Below are 21,171 nucleotides of genomic sequence, written 5' to 3'. Positions count from 1 at the left end.
CCAGACCCACCCTATCCCCATATTCCCGCATTCCCCATGGCCAATCCACCTAGCCTACACATCCCTGGACACTATGGCCAATTTACATAATCTGCACTGGGATCAGCACTGGATTGGGATTGTGAATAGTGACTGGGACTGTCTCGATCAGGGTCGGGAGCAGTGACTGGGATTTGCTCGGGATCAACATTGGGAACAATGACTGTGACTGTCACTGGATCAGAACCAGGAACAGTGACAGGGCATACCCGAGCTGCACGTTTTTGGACTGTGGGAGAAAAACCAAAACATGAAAGAAGCCCACACAGTCACAGGGAGAATATGAAAACTCCACATAGACAGTCACCTGACACTGGAATCAAACCCAGGTCCCTGGTGCTGTGAGGCAGCAGTGCTAACCACTGAGCCGCCATGTTGTCCAAACAGGGAGCCCTGCAACATATGGTGTCCACTAATAATTCATCAATCTGGCCAGTTACATTTTCTTAACAGGACAATATGGAGATTAATGCCTCTTACAGACTGACGAAGCTGAAAAGCTGGAATTGCTGAAGGAACTGTTAACCCTCCTGACCATCCTGGGAATAAAAGTCAACCCAAGGAAGGCACAAATCAGGAAGTTCCAGGTCTCATACTCGGGAACCGTAATAGCCCAGGGGAACACAAGATAGAAAAGAGGCACTTCAAGACCATCGTCCATTTGCCTCTCCCCAGAGACATAGGCTCGCTGCGTTCTTTTCTGGACTTAGTGGAATATGACCGAAACCACATTGATGGTTTAACCACAAAAAGCACCCCCATCTGTCTGACCTGTTCAAAAATCATGAACTGAGCAGTTAACAAAAGCTGTCTGGACTTGAGGCAGGACTTGGTGAAGGCATTTGCCATAGAAGTTGTCGCCCTGAATGCCACAAACAGCCATGCTCCCCCAAGAGTGTCATTACAGACTCAGACTTTCCTCAGTGGAGTATGGTTTCTCTGTATGTGAGGAGCACTAGTTAGCCATGTTCTGGGAATTGAACCATTTGGTCCACAGCATTAGCCTGAATCCCTGAAAACACCCCGAGCTGTATCTAATCCCGTCTCGGTCAGGACTCATCACAGCCCCTTCGCCAAGAGAAAATCCTGACTCAGCAATGAACAGGCTGCACTGGAGGCAGCAGCCACCAGAACAGCGAGAAGGAAGAAGCATTTTATTCAAAGCTGGTAGAATATGCATGAGGGCAGCAGGTCATGCTGCAGGTCTTTCAGCCGGAACATTCCAGTCTCCCCAGGTATTCTGTTGTGGATAAGGCAAGATCATTAGGGCTACAATTGTACTGGGCTCTGGGAAGACTGGATGGTAAAAGGTGAACCAATGGAAGGCACAGCCCAGAGCAAAACCACCAGTTCCACTTGCTTTAAGAGGGACTGAAGGAAGCAGACCCTCATCTTATTCATCTGGCTCCTACTAATCCAGTGCCAGTCCCAGTCACTGATCTCAATCCTGATCCAGTGCAAATCCCAGTCACAGATTCCAATGCTAATCCAGTGCCAGCGCCAATCACTGTTCGCAATCCTGATCCAGTGTCAGTCCCACTCATTGATCCTGATCCTGATCCCGGGGCATGCCCCACTCACTGTTCCTGAACTTGACCCAGTGCGAGTCCCAGTCACACATGCCAATGATTAACTCGAGTATGCCCTGTCACTGTTCCTGGTTCTGATCCAGTGACGGTCACAGTCATTGTTCCCAATGCTGATCCCGAGCAAATCCCAGTCACTGCTCCCGACCCTGATCGAGACAGTCCCAGTCACTATTCACAATCCCAATCCAGTGCCGATCCCATGCACTGTTCTCAATCTTGAACCAGGGCTAGTCCCATTCAACTGTGCTCGATCCTGATCCAGTGCAGGTCCCTGTCACTGATCCTGGTCCTGATCCAGTGCAGGTCCCTGTCACTGATCCTGGTCCTGATCCAGTGCAGGTCCCACTCACTGATCCTGGTCCTGATCCAGTGCAGGTCCCTGTCACTGATCCTGGTCCTGATCCAGTGCAGGTCCCACTCACTGATCCTGGTCCTGATCCAGCGCAGGTCCCTGTCACTGATCCTGGTCCTGATCCAGTGCAGGTCCCACTCACTGATCCTGGTCCTGATCCAGCGCAGGTCCCTGTCACTGATCCTGGTCCTGATCCAGTGCAGGTCCCACTCACTGATCCTGGTCCTGATCCAGTGCAGGTCCCTGTCACTGATCCTGGTCCTGATCCAGTGCAGGTCCCACTCACTGATCCTGGTCCTGATCCAGTGCAGGACCCACTCACTGATCCTGGTCCTGATCCAGTGCAGGTGTCTGTCACTGATCCTGGTCCTGATCCAGTGCAGGTCTCTGTCACTGATCCTGGTCCTGATCCAGTGCAGGTCTCTGTCACTGATCCTGGTCCTGATCCAGTGCAGGTCTCTGTCACTGATCCTGGTCCTGATCCAGTGCAGGTCTCTGTCACTGATCCTGGTCCTGATCCAGTGCAGGTCTCTGTCACTGATCCTGGTCCTGATCCAGTGCAGGTCCCACTCACTGTTCTTGATTTTGATCCCGGACATGTTCCAATGACTGTTCCCATCCTGAATCCGGACCAATCCCATTCATTGTTCCTGATCCTGATCCAAGGCCAGTCCCCTCACTATTCTGAATCCTGATTCAATGCCAAACCCATCCACTGTTCTTGATCCTGATTTGGGATCAATCCCAGTCACTGATCCCGATCCTGATCGGAGTCACTGTTCTCTATCCTGATACTGAGTATGCCCCTGTCTCTTTTCCAAATCCTGATCCAGTGAAAGTCCCTGTTATTGATCCCGATCCTCATCCTGGGCATGTCTCAGTCACTGTTCCCAATCCTGATCCCTAGCTAATTCTAGTAAGTATTCCCAATCCTGATTCTGGGTATGTCCCAGTCACTGTTCCCGAGCCTGATTCCGAGCTAATCCCAGTCACTATTCCCAAACCTGATCGCAAACCAGTACCAGTGACTGATCCCAATCGTGCTTCTGGGCCAATCCCAGTCACTGATCCCAATCCTGATCCCGATCCAGTACTAATGACTGATCCAGGGCCCTTACCTTGACCAATGCCCCTACTGCAATATTGGCCTCAGAGCCTGGCTCATAGATGGCCCTGCCTACCCAGCCGGGACAGTAAGGCCTCAGTGTGCAGTCGGCCTGAAGAGGAAGAGGTGGACAAAGTTGTCTTTTAGAGGGATGGTCCAGTGGGTGCTCTAGCCCAGAGACCATGACAGAGACACTTCCCATGCTGAGTCATTCAATCCAGCTGAGATATCGTGCAGGAACCAATCCCCGTTAATATGAGCCCTCCCACTTAGACAGGGAGCCATCCCCCGTACATGTACAGCACAGTGAGCTCAATTCAGACACTCACCCTGAGCTGGTACTGAAGTCAACACACCCTCAACTAACCTTGATTTCATGGCCGCTTTCTTGCACACTTGCCCAGATGCTGTGGTGACTATTAGTCTTTTAGCTGGTTATTTGTAGCCACAATCCCTAGACAGTACTTGGGCTCCTGCTATTGCACCACCCCCATCATACCATCTGAGTATGACTGGAATCAATTATTTTTTTATATTTCAAAAATATACTTTATTTATAAAATTATTTGGATCTCTATACAATTGGTCATGCCATTTTTGTGCACATATTACATTGCTTTACATACAGACATCAAAATGTATTTTTCCTATACAAGTCTGTACATTTACTATCCAGCTCTTCTGCTGAGGTGTCAGCGGAGCCCAAATGACTGGGTGGGCCCCCTGTTCTTAGGCAGGCAGACATCACACGGTGGTCTTTCCCCACCGCGCCTTGGTGGCAGCTGCCCCAAGCTTCAGCGCATCCCTTAACACATAGTCCTGGACCTTGGAATGTGCCAGTCTGCAACACTCAGTCGGGGTCAACTCCTTCAGCTGGAAGATTAACAGGTTTCAGACCGCCCAGAGAGCGTCCTTCACCGAGTTGATGATCCTCCAGGGACAGTTGATGTTCGTCTCGGTGTGTGTCCCGGGGAACAGACCGTAGAGCACGGAGTCCTGCGTCACAGCGCTGCTCAGGATGAACCTCGACAAACACCACTGCATTCCAACTCCAGACTTCTTCTGCATAGGCACATTCCAGAAAGAGGAGTGTGACAGTCTCGTTCCCCCCCCCCCCCCCCAGGGGTGGCGTGCGGTGCGGCAGAGAGTCCAGGCGTGCATAAAGGATCTCACAGCCCTTCTTACCACCAGCCAAGCCATGTGTTGGTGTTTGTTGGAAAGTTGTGGCGATGAGGCATTCTGATAAATGACTGTAACAATCTGTATGACTGGAATCAATTATTAGCAGGTCACACCATAGTACAATACCACGGTAACCGTCATTACCCTGCACTCTTCCGAAATCTGCAATCCTCTGTCGTCACCTTTCATATGTGTTAACCTCACGACACAAGTCTCCGTGTCCGGAGGATTCATTGAACTTATAAAATTTCGGCCACTTTTTGTCTTTTCACCATTCTCATCATCATTCCCATGGCATCGCTCCATTGCGTGTGAACACAAAATCCTTTCCCATTCATTAAACATTTCTCAGAGGTGTCCTCACAACAAGCATTCCAACTCCAAACTTTGATGGATTTCCTCAAAATACTGGTCAGGAGAAATTGGTATCTGATTGAAGTTGGCGATTTTAGAATAAGGAGGTGAACTGGGAGGAACAAATTCTTACAAAACAAAAGGAAAAGAGTGGAGAAAAGATTTGATCAAGGAGCCTGAGTCAATTGTACATTGATATGGCTCCATAGGCTTACTAACAGTGAGGGGTGTAAGCCTCTGGAGTTGATAGGAATCCAGAGCATTGTTATATTAATGCCAAACTGATAGCATTCCCCACCAAAGGATGTACTGCATTGGGATGTTTAACCATTGGTCCAGAGGAAGGATTGGAGCGAGCTTAAAGATGCCCCGAACAACATATATAACATACATTTGGCATTTAAAATAAGGAACACACTAAAACTAACCATAAAGGCACCCCTCTGTGCCAGTCTGGGAACTACCCCCCCAAGACCTCAAAATGGATTGGTTTTACAAGACACAGGCAAAATCCTCTATGACAACATCCACCATGAATTGGAACCTGTGACATTTGACACATTTTGAACTCAGCTGCCAGAGTGATGCACTCCCCAAATTCAGAAACCATCCCCACTTTTAACACGTAGATTACTGGGGCAAAACGTGGGAATTGATACAGGGAAGGTCAGGGACTATACCAGTGTGGATACCAGTAAAAGAGATAGAATTAAGGATTAGGATTTGAGCTACAGGGAGAGGCTGAACAGGCTGGGGCTGTTTTCCCTGGAGCGTCGGAGGCTGAGGGGTGACCTTATAGAGGTTTATAAAATTATGAGGGGCATGGTTAGGATAAATAGACAAAGTCTTTTCCTTGGGGTGGGGGAGTCCAGAACTAGAGGCATAGGTTTAGGGTGAGAGGGGAAAAATATAAAAGAGACCTCAGGGGCAACCTTTTCACACTGAGGGTGGTACGTGTATGGAATGAGCTGCCAGAGGAAGTGGTGGAGGCTGGTACAATTGCAACATTTAAAAGACATCTGGATGGGTATATGAATAGGAAGGGTTTGGAGGGATATGGGCCAGGTGCTAGCAGGTGGGACTAGATTGGGTTGGGATATCTGGTCAGCATGGACAAGTTGGACCGAAGGGTCTGTTTCCTTGCTGTACATCTCTATAACTCTGTGACTCTGTAATAGCTTATGGAGCAGGGATCCCCACAGTCAATTCTCTTGATTTGGCTCATTTGGAAAACAGACTCCAGATTTCGACCCAACAAATTAAACAGGCCTTAGATAAAATTGATCAAGACAGTCAGCATTTCCAAATATTTGCCAGCCTGATTCACCTTGGTGATGACCCTAGAAGGGCATAATAGGACAATAAATGATTTCATCCAAGGAAAAACGGGGTGATGACAGCAGACTGCATAGCCTGTGTGTTATCTTTGGCCAGTGGGTGATGGAATAATTAAGGAAGAACCTCGAGCAAACTAGCCAATGACTGGATCAGTAACGGATAAACAGAGCACTTGTTCCAAGGGGAAAGACTCTCCAGTATTTAGATCATAGAACAGAATACCGACAGTGCAGGAACAGGCCATTTGGCCCAAGAAGTCCACACTGACCCTTCAAAGAGTGACCCACTCAGACCCTATTACTCGACATTTCCCCTGCCTAATACACCTAACTTACACAACCCTGAACAATATGGGCAATTTCCCATGACCAACTCACCTAACTTGTACATCTTCGGATTGTGGGAGGAAACCCACGCGGAGAGCATTTTGAATGGCCACAACAACCTACCATCAGCTCCAGGTTGATGATGACTGCAAGGGAGCCCCAGGAGAGGCTTAGCTGGTATGACAAACAAAAATGGTTAAAAGACTTTAGGGCTGAAATTCTCAGTATTTACCAGGAGAGAATGTGGCAAGAATATGATGGCACCCTGCTGCATGCTTTTGACAAAAGGAGCAAAGCTTTAGGTACCATTTGAGATAAATGTCACAAACAAGCCATTGCATGCCCCTATACTGTGATTTCAAATGAACATTCCTTGTGTGTTTATTTTAGTCAAACTGCACTTTAAACAGTACTGTAGCAATCTGGAGACTGGACACTGAAATCACGTGAATACTGTATAAAGAGGAGGAAGAGTACTGCATCACAACTTCCTTAAACATTCTCAATACATAACCTTCACCTGTGACATCCACAACAGCATTTTCTGCATTCGGCCCCAAAAACCAGCCTCATTGAACTCATAGGCATACACAGGAGAAAAGAGATCTTTGTTAATGTCAGTGATAAACTCCGATAGACTTTAGGCGATTATTTGAAAAAATACGGCGCTGCTATTGAACACCTCCAGAAAACTTACAACAGGTTCAGACACAACATGCACAAACCATTCGCTCCTGTAGACCAGCTGACAGAGCAAATACATAAAGACAGTAAAGAAATTGAAGTCACCAAAGTTTCTGGGATGACTTTTGGAATTGGTGTACAAATCCATAAATCCGCCCTTGGATTCACCTCTTATCACACCTCACTGTGTTGTTCATTCTATTTGCTTTAACGTATATAACCATCCTAGCAGTTAAAAGTTTCAAAAACCTGCTGAGATTTTCCAGCAACTTCTGTTTTTGTTTCTGGTTTCCAGCAACCGCAGTTTTTCCATTTTTTTTAGTTAAAGATTTTACGTGGAAACGAGAACTTGATGAGTTCCTTAATATAGCAATGATGTTAAACAGGCATGAATAGAGAGGTCTGCTCAGCTAACATTGGGTACTGTAATTTATCATGTATAAGATCCTAGAAAACTGGTAAATAATTTGCTCACTGCTCTACAAACTCTACTTTACCATGCATTTAATTATTCATCCAATATTTAAGAATTGACTAATGAATGCTTTTGTTCATTATGTTCTTTTTATTATTAACAGCATTATTGAAAGATATAGGAGGTTAGTGCTAATTATTTGATCCTTTGCCTGGAAACCTGTGCAATGTGTGGGCTGTGATCCAACTCACTTGACGCTCACCAAATCAACAGGAGGGAATATGATTAGGTGACCCATGACTGCTCGGATTACTATATTTCATGTGCATGGATAACCACTCGAAATGTAGAAGCTGAACTCTGCAATGTTCAAGGTGCAGAGCTGGGACAGACAATATTCACCCAGCCAGGCCTTGGACAATCAATTACCTGTCGAAACCAGACAAGCCTGGAGCTGCCTGGCCAGGGGCAAATGGCCACATTCTCTCAGAATGAGCCATTGTTTACGTCTCCCTGTGAACCTGATTTGTTATGCAGACTGGATGGAACCCAGGTCAGTAGGAGGCCAGAAGCATAGAACATTGAGCATGGAACTTAGGACATTGAACATGGAACATTGAACATGGAACATTGAACACAGAAGTTAGAACATTGAACATGGAACATTGAACATGGAACATAGAACATGGAACATTGAACATAGAACATTGAACATGGAACATTGAACATGGAACATTGAACATGGAACATTGAACATGGAAGTTAGAACATTGAACATGGAACATTGAACATAGAACATTGAACATGGAACATTGAACATGGAACATTGAACATGGAAGTTAGAACATTGAACATGGAACATTGAACATAGAACATTGAACATGGAACATTGAACATGGAAGTTAGAACATTGAACATGGAACATTGAACATAGAACATTGAACATGGAACATTGAACATGGAACATTGAACATGGAAGTTAGAACATTGAACATGGAACATTGAACATAGAACATTGAACATGGAACATTGAACATGGAACATTGAACATGGAAGTTAGAACATTGAACATGGAACATTGAACATAGAACATTGAACATGGAACATTGAACATGGAAGTTAGAACATTGAACATGGAACATTGAACATAGAACATTGAACATGGAACATTGAACATGGAAGTTAGAACATTGAACATGGAACATTGAACATAGAACATTGAACATGGAACATTGAACATGGAACATTGAACATGGAAGTTAGAACATTGAACATGGAACATTGAACATAGAACATTGAACATGGAACATTGAACATGGAACATTGAACATGGAAGTTAGAACATTGAACATGGAACATTGAACATAGAACATTGAACATGGAACATTGAACATAGAAGTTAGAACATTGAACATGGAACATTGAACATAGAACATTGAACAGTACAGCACAGGAATGGGCCCTTTGGCTCATGATGTTGTGCTGAACATGACACAAATTCAACTGATCCTTTCTGTCCGCCCTTGGCCCATATCCCTCCATTCTTGGCATACCCATGTGCTTATCTAAAAGTCCCTTAAATGCCCCTATCACATCTGCCTCTACTACCATCCCTGGCAGCACGGTCTAGACTCTTAGCATTCTGTGTATAAACCTTACTCCTCAAATCTCCTTTGAACTTTCCCCAACTCACCGTAAATACATTCCTCTTAGTAATAGCCATTTCAACTCTCAGAAAAGGATTCTGACCGTCAATGTCTCATGCATCTCATAATTTTATAGACTTCTGTCAAGTGTCCCGTCAGCCTCTGCTGCACCCCTCTTTTGTCAATTGCCATTGTATAATCTGCCAAGTACCGTTGATTAAAATTATGGATTTTAATTAAAGTTGTTAAAGTTGAAAACTCGATTAAAACAAGAATCCTTCAGCACCACTTGTTTAAACTCTTACTGGATGAACTCAACACTACCTATGGTGAACTAACCCTCCATGCTGATGTGAGGTGGTTTACATGGGGGGAAAGTCCTGCAAAGATTTTCAGATCTGATGCCTGAAATCATCACTTCTGTTCAACAAAGAATGGAGTACATAATGAGATGGTCAGACAATGTGTGGTGGCTTGACTTTAAGTTCCTCATAGATATAACCTCAAAACGATATGAGCTGAACTGCAGGGAAAGGACAGGGACTTAGCACACATGATCAGTCCTGTCCATGCATGCAAATTGAAACAGGGTCTGCGGTTCTCCCAATGAAAACATAAAATGCTACATTACGTCCCAAGTCTGAGGAAGTGCTAGAAATACATCAAAGACAAAGAAACATGGTTTCACTCAGGAAACCTTGGTGCATACCTGAGTAAGTTAGCAGAAGAATTCAACAAGCAATTTCAGGAATTACTTATGATGGAACAAATCATGCCATTTGTTTCAAATCCATTCCTTCATGTTTGGCACCAAAATTCCTTAAGGTGCTTAACTTACAAAGCAGTGGAGTTGATGTGGAGATAATTGTTGTCTGAAATGACATTGAGCTGAAAGTGTTTCTCACAACAGATGTGTTTCCCTGGCACTCTCGGTTTAAGTCCCCTTAGGGTCTTAACGTCTTTCTCAGTATGCCAATTAAGACCTTATTAATAACCTTACTGAAGTCCACGTAGGCTCTCTCAACTGTACCACCTTCTATTTACCTAGTTACCTCCCCAGGAAAGTTTGATCAAATTTGTTAGCATGATCTCTGACTTACAAAGCCATGCTGACTATTCTTGATTAATCCTTGTCAGCCAATAGCTATCCCCATTAGCAGCAATTCATTCTCCCAGGCTGAACTTTACCCATTCCTGATTTCCCATTTTCCCAGGTTTTCCACACCAATTGTTTTTCTCTCTCCTTGGGTTCCATCTCTGCTTATTGTTTATTCCTTCCCCCCTCCCCCACCCCTTCTTTAGCAACTACACTGACCTTTCCCAAGCTACAATCAGTTCTGAAGAAGGGCCACTGGACCCAGAGTATTAATTCTGCTTTCTCTCCACAGATGCTGTCAGACCTGGTGATTCTAGCAATTTGCGCTTTTGCCCTACCATCCCCTCCCTGACGTCCCACAGCATCTTTGGATATGCTTCACCTCGGCCTGGGGGTTTATCCATTTTTAAGCCGGCGAAACTGCTAAAACCTTCTCCCTCTCAATTAGTTCAAGTTATGTCAGCCCCTCTCCCTGATTTTGAGACCCATATTAGCATTCTTTATTGTGAATTCAGATCCAAAGCCAGGTCTTAAATGAGTATTTCTCAACTGTATTCATAAAGAAGAAAGACATTTTTAAAGTGTATTTATGGGATCAGGGTATTTTGGCTAGGATAGTATTTATGGGCCATCCCTAATCACCCAGATGGCAGGTAAAAGTTAACCACATTGTTGTGAGTCTGAAGTCACATGTAGGCCAGACCAGTAAGGACAGCAGTTTCCTTCCCTAAAGGACAGTAGTGATCCAAATGGGTTCTTCTGACAATCACCAGTGGATTAATAGTCATCATTAGACCCTTAATTCAAAATTTGTATTGAATTCAAATTCCACCATCTAGCACAGTGGGATTTGAACCCAGGTCCTCAGAACATTACCTGAGTCTCTGGGTCAACAGTCCAGCAAAAAATATCACTAGCCCATTGCCTCCTCTACCGTAGCTGGGGCTTTCAGTTGGGATGATGAACATTAAGATTAATAAGGAGGAGCAATCAGATACTTTAGTGAGCATAAGCTAGCATAAATTCTCAGGGCCTGATGAGATGTATCCCAGGCTGCTATGGGACGCGAGGGAAGAGATTACTGGGCCTGTGGCAAAGAAAGTTAATACTTCAGTGGCCACAGGGGAAGTGTCAGATGACTGCAGGATAGCTAATGTGGTTCCTTTGTTTAAGAAGGCAGCAGGTATGGATGGGGTAATTACAGACCAGTTAGTCTGACATTAGCGGCAGGAAAATTATTGGGAAAAATTCTGAGGGACAGGATTAAGCAACACTTGGAAAGGCAGGGATAGTCAACACAGATTTGTTAGAGGGAGATTTGTTCTAATTTAGTTGAGTTTTTTTATAAAGGTGGCTAAATATATTTTAGAGGGTAGTGCAATTGGTGTGATTTATGTGGGTTTCAGCAAGGCCTTTGACAAGGTCCCACAAGGAAGACTGGTCCAAAAGGGAAGATCTCATGGGATCCAAGGTAAGATAGCAAACTGGATCCAAAATTCACTTACAAATAGAAGGCAAATGGTGGAAGTTTAGTTTTGTAATTGGAAGCCTGTGACCAGTGACATTCTACAGGGACAGGTGCTGGGAGCTTTGGTCTCATTTGGCTTCATTTGTGCTTCATTCGAAGGCTCACTGAAGATGTTACCTAGTATGGTGATGAAACGTCTGTAAATGAATCTTCCAGCTCAACGAGCAAACCTGCATCCAGAACCTTAACCTGAGCAACAAACCTTCTCAAAATTCATGAACACCTATGGGTGCAATATGCTAAAACTGGCCCAAAAAAGGCTTCATTTGGCGGCTCACTAAAGATGTTACCTATATGATGACAAAACGTCTGAAAACAAACTTCCAGCTCAGCGAGCAAACCTACATCTAGAACCTTTGCTCTCTGTTATGTACATTAACAACTTGGATGTGAATGTAGAAGGTATAATGAGGAGGTTGCAGATGAAAATTGGTGGTGTTGCTGATTACAAGGAGAATTGTCTTAGGCTAGAGTCTGATATCGATCAACAGGTAAATTGGGCAGAGCAATGGCAGATGGAACTTTATACTGACAATTGTGAGGTGATGCATTTTTGGAGGTCTAAAAAGGGAAGAATATTCACAATGAGAAGTAGGAAGGTAGGGAGTACTGAGGAACAAAGATACCTTGGCATACAAGTCTAAAGACTCCTAAAGGCATCAGGACAGGGAGACAGGGTGGTAAAGAAGGCATATGGGATGCTTGCCTTCATTAACTGAGGCATAGAATGTAGGAACATGGAAGTCTTGTACATTTTTTTAAAACATTAGACCATAGATGGATACTGTGTATAGTACTGATCACCGCACAATCAGAAGGATGTGATTGCATTGGAGAGAGCACAGAGGAGATTCACCAGGATGTGCCCTGGATGTAAAGTCTCAGTTATTGGGACAGACTGGAAAGGCTGGGCTTGCTTTCCTTGGAGCAAATGAGGATGAGGGACACAATCTGATCGATATACAATCTTTCCTCCAGAGATAGTCTAAGTGCTGAAGACCAGAAGGCACAATATTAGGATGAGGAGTAAGTGGTTTAGAGGGGTTCTGAGGAAAAGTGGATTGTGTTACCTGAGGGGCTGGTGGAGGCAGGTAATCCCGCAACATTTAAGAACCATGTGGATGAGCACTTAAAATACCACGGTATCATAAGCTGTGGACCAAGTGCCGGTAAATGGGATTGATATATTTTGACGTTTGTTGGTTGTAATAGACACGATTGGCTGAAGCGGCTGTTTTTATGCCAAATGACTTTATGACTCTATTTAAATTCTCAGCTGTGTCTTCCACCACCATGCACAGATTGTCTACATTTTTAGGTGAAGTGAAATAGTGCCAATAGAGTATCCATGCCATCACCTTACAAGTGAAAGGATTTACTGCAAATTTAAATTCAATTTAGTGCCGCTGTTGCAATGTTGACCGACAGTTTTTCATGGTTAAAGATGGATGTTTAATCTACAAACATCAAACCACAAGGTCCAGGGGCACTGACTTTCAGGTGCAGGGTCAGTTTAACACAAATCTCTGTCATAAAGGGTGTCAGGTCAATGGGGCTCGACAGAGTAAAGAACCAGACTATAACACTGCTAAGCAATAATGCAGGTATTCAGTTAGGTCCCTTGGAATACTACAAGAGGAAAATGGAAGAGAATTTTGTCAAGAATTTCCAAGGTTATTAGATGCTTAGGCAAGTTAAAACAGGATTAACACATTTCTCTGCAGTAAGCTGCTAAGCCCATCTGTCTCTGTATTCCTAGAAGAGTACCTTACCCAGCATTAGAAAACATAAATCTCAGTGTGGTAAAAAGTGGGGTCAAATCACCAGCAACAAAACCAATACAATGACATCAGGATTAATAATAATTCCCAAATGCAATGGAGAACTAAGTTGGTGTGTGGTTTGCACTCAAATAAAGAAGGGGTTAAAAGGAAAGTGATCAAATTTTGTCAGTTGATAAAAGTTTAGCCAAATTAGCCAGCAGCAAAATTTTAACCAAATGTACATCGGATTTTGGCAACTGGCCCTGGACCTCAAGTCATGATTTCTGATTATGTTCAACACACATTTGGATGAGTCTGTTTTAACATAGGAACATAGAAAATAAGTGCAGGAGTAGGCCATTTGGCCCTTCGAGCCTGCACCACCATTCAATACAATCATGGCAATGTCTGTATCCCACTCCCATCCTCTCCCCATACCCCATGATCCCTTTAGCCACGAGGGCCACGTCCAGCTCCCTCTTGAATCTATCTAATCAATTGGCCCAAAAGCTTCCTGTGGGAGAGAATTCTACAGGTTCACAACTCTCTCAGTGAAAAAATTCTTCCTCATCTCAGTTTTTAATCACTTACCCCTTATTCTTAGACTGTGACCCCTAGTTCTAGACTTCCCAACATCAGGAACATTCTTCCTACATCTAGCCTGTCCAGTCCCATCAGGATTTTGTATGTTTCTATGAGATCCTCCCTCATTCTTCTAAATCGTCTAACTATTAGAACTTCATTCACACCAGGAGTCTTCCGGAGAGACAGAAGCCAAGGGTTCGTGAAGGCAAGCGAGGTATTATCTCTCATGAGGACATTTTTCTGGTAGGGATCAGATCAAAAAGGAGAAGGACCACAGAGTCAGACAAGTTTAATAGCACTACAGGGTGCAGGCCTCACACTCAATGAAAAGCATCAATTCTCAAAGTCAAAATCAGACTTTTAGGGCACTTAATGCAGGTGAAAGGTATCACATTGGATCCCAGAAAGATGAGGCCCAGAAGGGAATTTTCATAACCTGTTTGTTTAAATGACATAAAACATTTCTTATGAATGGTGAAATAAGTTCAAAATAGCTTGACTCACACAGTCTGTAAGAGCAATTAGATTAGATTCCCTACAGTGTAGAGACAGGCCATTTGGCCCAACAAGCCCACACTGACCCTCCGAAGAGTAACCCACCCAGACCCATCCCCCTACATTCATCCCTGACTAATGCACCTTACACTATGGGCAATTTAGCCTAGCCAATTCAACTGACATGCACATCTTTGGACTGTGGGAGGAAACTAAAGCACCTGGAGGAAAACCACACAGACACGGGGAGAATGTGCAAACTCCACACAGACAGTCACCTGGGGATGGAATTGAACTCGGGTCCCTGGTGCTGTGAGGCAGCCGTGCTAACCACTGAGCACCATGCCGCCCAAAGCTTTGGAAGAAGTAAAAAAAAAAGAACCTAAATAAAAGTTCTGGAGTCAGGAAGAAACAAAACCTTTTCAGAAGATTAAGTAGAGGCTACTCTCAGACATACGTCCTTACTTTTGATCAGTCTTACTTACCATAATAGCTATCATCCATGGGTCTAAGTAGTGAATGATGGAAGAAGGAAGCATGAATACTTCACGTCAAGAGCACTGACAGCAAGCAATCAAATTTCAAAAGAAACTTTAATTCTTACATGAGGATGTGCATGGTTTATAGATTATCTCAGAGGCTGAGATTTCAGGTCAGAACAGGCCATATTGCATGAGTCACATTACTTGCGTCAAAGGAAATAGCAAAGTTTCTACTGTGAAGACAGCCATTCAGGCTCAGACTGATGAGATGAGACTATGAGACAGTCCATGTCCCAGGCAAACTCACAGATTATAGCTAATACACTAAATAGGGTAACCACAGATCAAGCTAACAAAGTAAACTTAATCTTCATTGAAAAGGTGAAGACATTGACTATTGAAGTTTCCAATACACTAACAGCCAATGTGTGCAGCACAGAAAGCAGATGAGGAGTTAACAAAGATTGGACAACTCTTTCAGCTGAACTTCCTTACTCCAGAATTATTTTTGGCGCTTCTTCCAAAGCTCTCTTTCTACGAGTCTGGCTAGGTTAAAAGCTTATTTCACCATTCGTAAGAAATGCTGTATGTCAGCAAGAGTGGTCCAGATATTGTCCAGCAGGTCAGGTTCTGAAGAGGTATCATGAACAGGAACAACATTTAATAGCTGTGGAAAACCTAGTGGTGTGTGACCACAGAGTGATGACAATGAGGCAAGAAAACCTAAAACAGCGGTAAAATGAATAATCAAGAATCACAAAATATAGATCTAAGGCTCAATGTTCTGATTAGTGATGAGGAATTTTGTCAGAAGTAACACATTTTATCTTGACATGTCATACATGGGCAACAGAGCCATTAATGCGTTTAAAACCTCCAGACAGGCCTGATGAAGGCTGATAATTGTTTTAATTGACTTCAAAGGGAAAAGGTATTTAATCTTTGTGGATTACTATTCAGGACCAATCGAAGTTTCATCCCTGTGTATACTACACTCTAAACTCTTATTTGCTCATGTTACGACATGGGGTAAACCCTCCTGCTTAATTTAAAACCAGCAACACAGAAAAGATTTATCCCATCCAGTAATCCATAAAAATTCAAATGGCCAAAACCTATTTAAAGTAAAAATTAACAACTTTATTTCTTAAGTATAACAGAGAATAATTAACTATGTTTTGTCTGTTTTGTCATTTCCAGGCAACTACCTCCCCCAATAGCTGGAGCACATGTTACATTGTGTTTTATTGAGACCATTTGGTGTTGTCACTGCTAGATTTTACTCTCTTTAAGGTACAGTATACCCACATTTTCATAATACCTTTCCCTTAAAACATGAACCAGCATAATGAAAAGATGACTTCAATTCTTTTTCTTTTTAAGCACATTACCCTAACATACAGATAACTATAAGTTCACCATACCTTCTTCCCATATACCTCTATGTGTGTGAAATTTACATTAATGCATCTGCGATTACATTCTTCCAACCTGCGGCATGTACAATTTTTAAATTAAAAGTTGGTAACATAAGGCTCCACCGAAATAGTCTCATCTTCTTGTCTTTAAAGCATTCCGAGAATGTAAGCAGATTGTGATCTGTGTACACAACCATCTCCGACACATTGTTTGTGACATGCACATTAAAATGTTGTAAGTAAAATGCTCAATAGTTCCTTTTCAATTGTGGAGTATTTCCTTTGGTAAATGTTGAGCTTCTTCGAAACATATCCAACTAGTTCAATCCTATCCACGTCTTCTTGTAAGAATACAGCTCCAACTCCTATGTCACTAGCATCGTTGGTGACTTTAAAAGGTTTTGAAAAGTTTGGTGTAGCTAAAACTGGTTTGATGGTTAATATCGATTTCAAATGGTTGAATGCCTCCTGGCATGGTTCTGTCCACTGAAACATTGTGTTCTTCTTCAGCAAATCAGTTAACGGTGCCACGAACTGCTGAAGTTTGGAACAAGCTTCCGATAGAATCTGCTGAGTCCTAAGAATCGAAGCATCTCTTGCTTTAAGGTTGATTGTGGAAATTTCTCGTTAGCCTTCATCTTTGCGTTCCATGGAATCAATCTTTCACGACCGATGTTACGCCCCAAAAACGTCACCTCTGCTTTTGTGAATTCCATTTTATTGAAGTTTGTCACCAGGTTTGCTTCTCGTAGTCATTCAAAGAACTCTGCCAACTACACCATGTAATCTTTCCAGAACATACTAAAGATATCATACCAATAGACAGCACAGTTTGTTAACCCATCCTCAACTCTGTTCATGAGTCTTTGGAATGTGGTGGGTGTGTTCTTCATTCTAATGGGCATCACTTTAAACTGATGTAGCCCATTTGGGGTTACAAATGCATAAATTTCTTTCACTGACTCTGATAAAGGTACTTGCCAGTAACCATGCATTAAGTCCAACTTGGTGATGTAACTGGCTTGTGCAATTTTCTCGATACAGTTCTCCAATCTTGGAATTGGATATGAGTCCGATTTTGATCAATGATGTCCTCGTCGAACATGGTCTCCACCTCCATCTGGGCCTGTTTGACTTTGAAAGGATTAAGCCAATATGGATGTTGTTTTATTAGAGCAGTATTACCTACGTCTACTTCATGTACAATAGCATTAGTCCTCCCCATCTGACATTCTTACATATGACCTTATACTGCAGTAACAAATCTTTCAATTGTGTTCAACACTCCTGAGACGGATAGCTTACAGACCTATCCCACTCCTCAAGGACTTCTTCATTTTTTAATCTATTTTGAGGCACATCAAAATCTACATCATCCGGATTTCATTCCTCACTCTGCAGGGCAGTAGCTAACACCTGGTTCTCCAGTTCTTTCCCACCAGTATACTACAGTTTCAACATGTTCACATGACTTACTCAATACCTTTCTTTTCTATCCAGCATCTTTACTAGATAGTTCACCTGACTCAACCTTTTTTCAATTTGATAGGGACCACTAAACCTAGCTTTGAAGGAATCTCCTATCGTTGGTAACAGTACTAACATGTTATCCCCTCAGGAAAATGTTCAAGTCTCAGAGCTTTTATCTGCCACCTATTTCATTCTATACTGTGCCCACTTTAGGTGCTGTTTAGCTAACTCACCTACATGACTTAATCTCTCCCTCACCTTCGATATATAATCTAATTGTGAGATCTCTGACTTCGGTCCTGCCAATTTTTCTTTAATTAATTTCAAAGTGCCTCTCACTTCATGCCTGAATATTAACTCAAAGGGAGTAAACTGAGTAGATTCATTTGGGGTATCTCTAATGGCAAACAATACAAATGGGCTACTTTTACCTTCATCATTCGGGTATTCCTGACAGTACACTCTTAACGTGGTCTTCAGGGTCTGATGCCATCTTTCTAAAGCTCCCTGGGATTCAGGATGACATGCACTGGATTTAAAGTGCTGTACACCTAAGCTATCTATAACCTCCTTAAACAGCCTAGCCATAAAATTTGACCCTTGGTCCAACTGAATCTCTCTAGGTAGCCCATACCGTGTGAAGAAATCTCCTAACTCATCTACCACCTTTCTTGCCTTGATACTCTGTAATGGAATTGCCTCCAGAAATCTGGTAGACAAATCCACTATGGATAACAAGTATTGGTTCCCACTTTTAGTTCTCTGGAGGGGACCTACACAATCAATCATAACCCGTGTGAAAGGTTCTTCAAACTAGGTGGGTTGAGGTTCACAAGGAAGAGGTATTAGAAATCTTGCAGAGGGTGAAAATAGATAAGTCCCCTGGGCCAGATGGGATTTATCCTAGGATCCTCTGGGAAACCAGGGAGGAGATTGCCGAGCCTTTGGCATTGATCTTTAAATCGTCATTGTCTACAGGAATAGTTCCAGAAGACTGGAGGATAGCAAATGTGGTTCCCCTGTTCAAGAAGGGGAGTAGAGACAACCCTGGTAATTGTAGACCAGTGAGCCTTACTTCAGTTGTCGGTAAAGTGTTGGAAAAGATTATAAGAGATAAGATTTATAATCATTTACAAAAGAATAATTTCATTAGGGATAGTCAGCACGGTTTTGTGAAGGGTTCTTTGAGAAGATGACCAAACAGGTAGATGAGAGTAAACCGGTTGATGTGGTGTATATGGATTTCAGCAAGGCATTTGATAAGGTTCCCCACAGTAGGCTATTGTACAAAATGCGGAGGAATGGGATTGTGGGGGACGTAGCAGTTTGGATCAGTAATTAGCTTGCTGAAAGAAGACAGAGGGTGGTGGTTGATGGGAAATGTTCATCCTGGAGTCCAATTACTAGTGGTGTAGCACAAGGGTTGGTGTTGGGTCCACTGCTGTTCATCATTTTTATAAATGACCAGGATGAGGACGTAGAAGGGTGGGTTAGTAAATTTGGAGATGACACTAAAGTCGGTGAAGTTGTGGATAGTGACGAAGGCTGTTGTAGGTTACAGAGAGACATAGATAAACTGCAGAGCTGGGCTGAGAGATGGCAAATGGAGTTTAATGTGAACAAGTGTGAGATGATTCACTTTGGTCTGAGTAATCGGAATGACAAGTACTGGGCTAATGGTAAGATTCTTGGTAGTGTAGATGAGCAGAGAGATCTCGGTGTCCATGTACACAGATCCTTGAAAGTTACCACCGAGGTTGACAGGGTTGTTAAGCAGGCTTACAATGTTTTAGTTTTTATTAATAGAGGGATTGAGTTCCGGAACCATGAGGTTATGCTGCAGCTGTACAAAAGTCTGCTGCGGCCGCACTTGGAGTATTGTGTACAGTTCTGGTCACCGCATTATAAGAAGGATGTGAAAGCTTTGGAAAGGGTGCAGAGGAGATTTACTAGAATGTTGCCTGGTATGGAGGGAAGGTCTTACAAGGAAAGGCTGAGGGACTTGAGACTGTTTTCGTTGGAGAGAAGAAGGTTGAGAGGTGACTTAATAGAGACATATAAGATAATCAGAGGGTTAGATAGGGTGGACAGGGAGAGCCTTTTTCCAAGGATGGTGATGGTGAGTATGAGGGGGCATAGCTTTAAATTGAAGGGTGATAGATATAGGACAGATGTCAGAGGTAGTTTCTTTACTCAGAGAGTAGTAAGGGTATGGAATGCTTTGCCTGCAATGGTAGTAGATTCGCCAACTTTAAGCACATTTAAGTCGTCATTAGACAAGCATATGGACGTACATGGAATAGTGTAGGTTAGATGGGCTTCAGATTGATATGACAGGTCAGCGCAACATCGAGGGCCGAAGGGCCTGTACTGCACTGTAATGTTCTGTGTTCTATGCAAATGGAGGAATTGGCAACAAAGGGGCTGGTTTTATTACCGCCTGTGACTTGCCTATCATTTGGCATGTATGATACATATGGCAAAAGTTAACCACATCTTTGTGCATTCCAGGCCAATAAAAATGTTTTTGTACCTTAGCCTGAGTCTTTCGTACCCCTAGGTGACCTCTTACAGGTAGTCCATATGCTACTTAGAACATAGAACATAGAAGAATACAGCGCAGTACAGGCCTTTTGGCCCTCGATGTTGCGCCGATCCAAGCCCACCTAACCTACACTAGCCCACTATCCTCCATATGCCTATCCAATGCCCGCTTAAATGCCCATAAAGAGGGAGAGTCCACCACTGCTACTGGCAGGGCATTCCATGAACTCATGACTCGCTGAGTAAAGAACCTACCCCTAACATCTGTCCTATACCTACCACCCCTTAATTTAAAGCTATGCCCCCTCGTAATAGCTGACTCCATACGTGGAAAAAGGTTCTCACGGTCAACCCTATCTAAACCCCTAATCATCTTGTACAGCTCTATCAAGTCACCCCTAAACCTTCTTTTCTCCAATGAAAACAACCCCAGGTGCCTCAGCCTTTCCTCATACGATCTTCCTACCATACCAGGCAACATCCTGGTAAACCTCCTCTGCACACGTTCCAGTGCCTCCACATCCTTCCTATAGTATGGCGACCAAAACTGCACACAATACTCCAGGTGCGGCCGCACCAGAGTCTTATACAACTGCAACATGATTTCAGGACTCCGGAACTCAATTCCTCTACAAGTACGCCATTTGCCTTCTTCACCGCACTATTTACCTGGGTGGCAACTTTCAAAGATCTGTGTACATGGACACCAAGATCCCTCTGCACATCCACACTACCAAGTATCCGACCATTAGCCCAGTAC

At 43.4% G+C, this 21,171-nt stretch overlaps 1 long non-coding RNA gene across 1 annotated transcript in view; it reads left to right on the top strand.

Moving 5' to 3' along the window:
- LOC148148255 (uncharacterized) overlaps nt 1–21,171 on the top strand; it is a 55,354-nt gene that overhangs the window by 22,102 nt on the left and 12,081 nt on the right. The window contains exon 2 of the long non-coding RNA XR_015759005.1: nt 16,180–16,272. This is a non-coding gene — a long non-coding RNA (uncharacterized LOC148148255). The remainder of the gene's footprint in view (nt 1–16,179; nt 16,273–21,171) is intronic.

Source organism: Chiloscyllium plagiosum, unplaced genomic scaffold (assembly GCF_037043375.1).
Source record: "Chiloscyllium plagiosum isolate Xiang-an unplaced genomic scaffold, Cpla_swu_hap1 HiC_scaffold_13, whole genome shotgun sequence".
Taxonomy (NCBI): domain Eukaryota; kingdom Metazoa; phylum Chordata; class Chondrichthyes; order Orectolobiformes; family Hemiscylliidae; genus Chiloscyllium; species Chiloscyllium plagiosum.
This window is presented reverse-complemented; position numbering and strand designations above follow the sequence as displayed.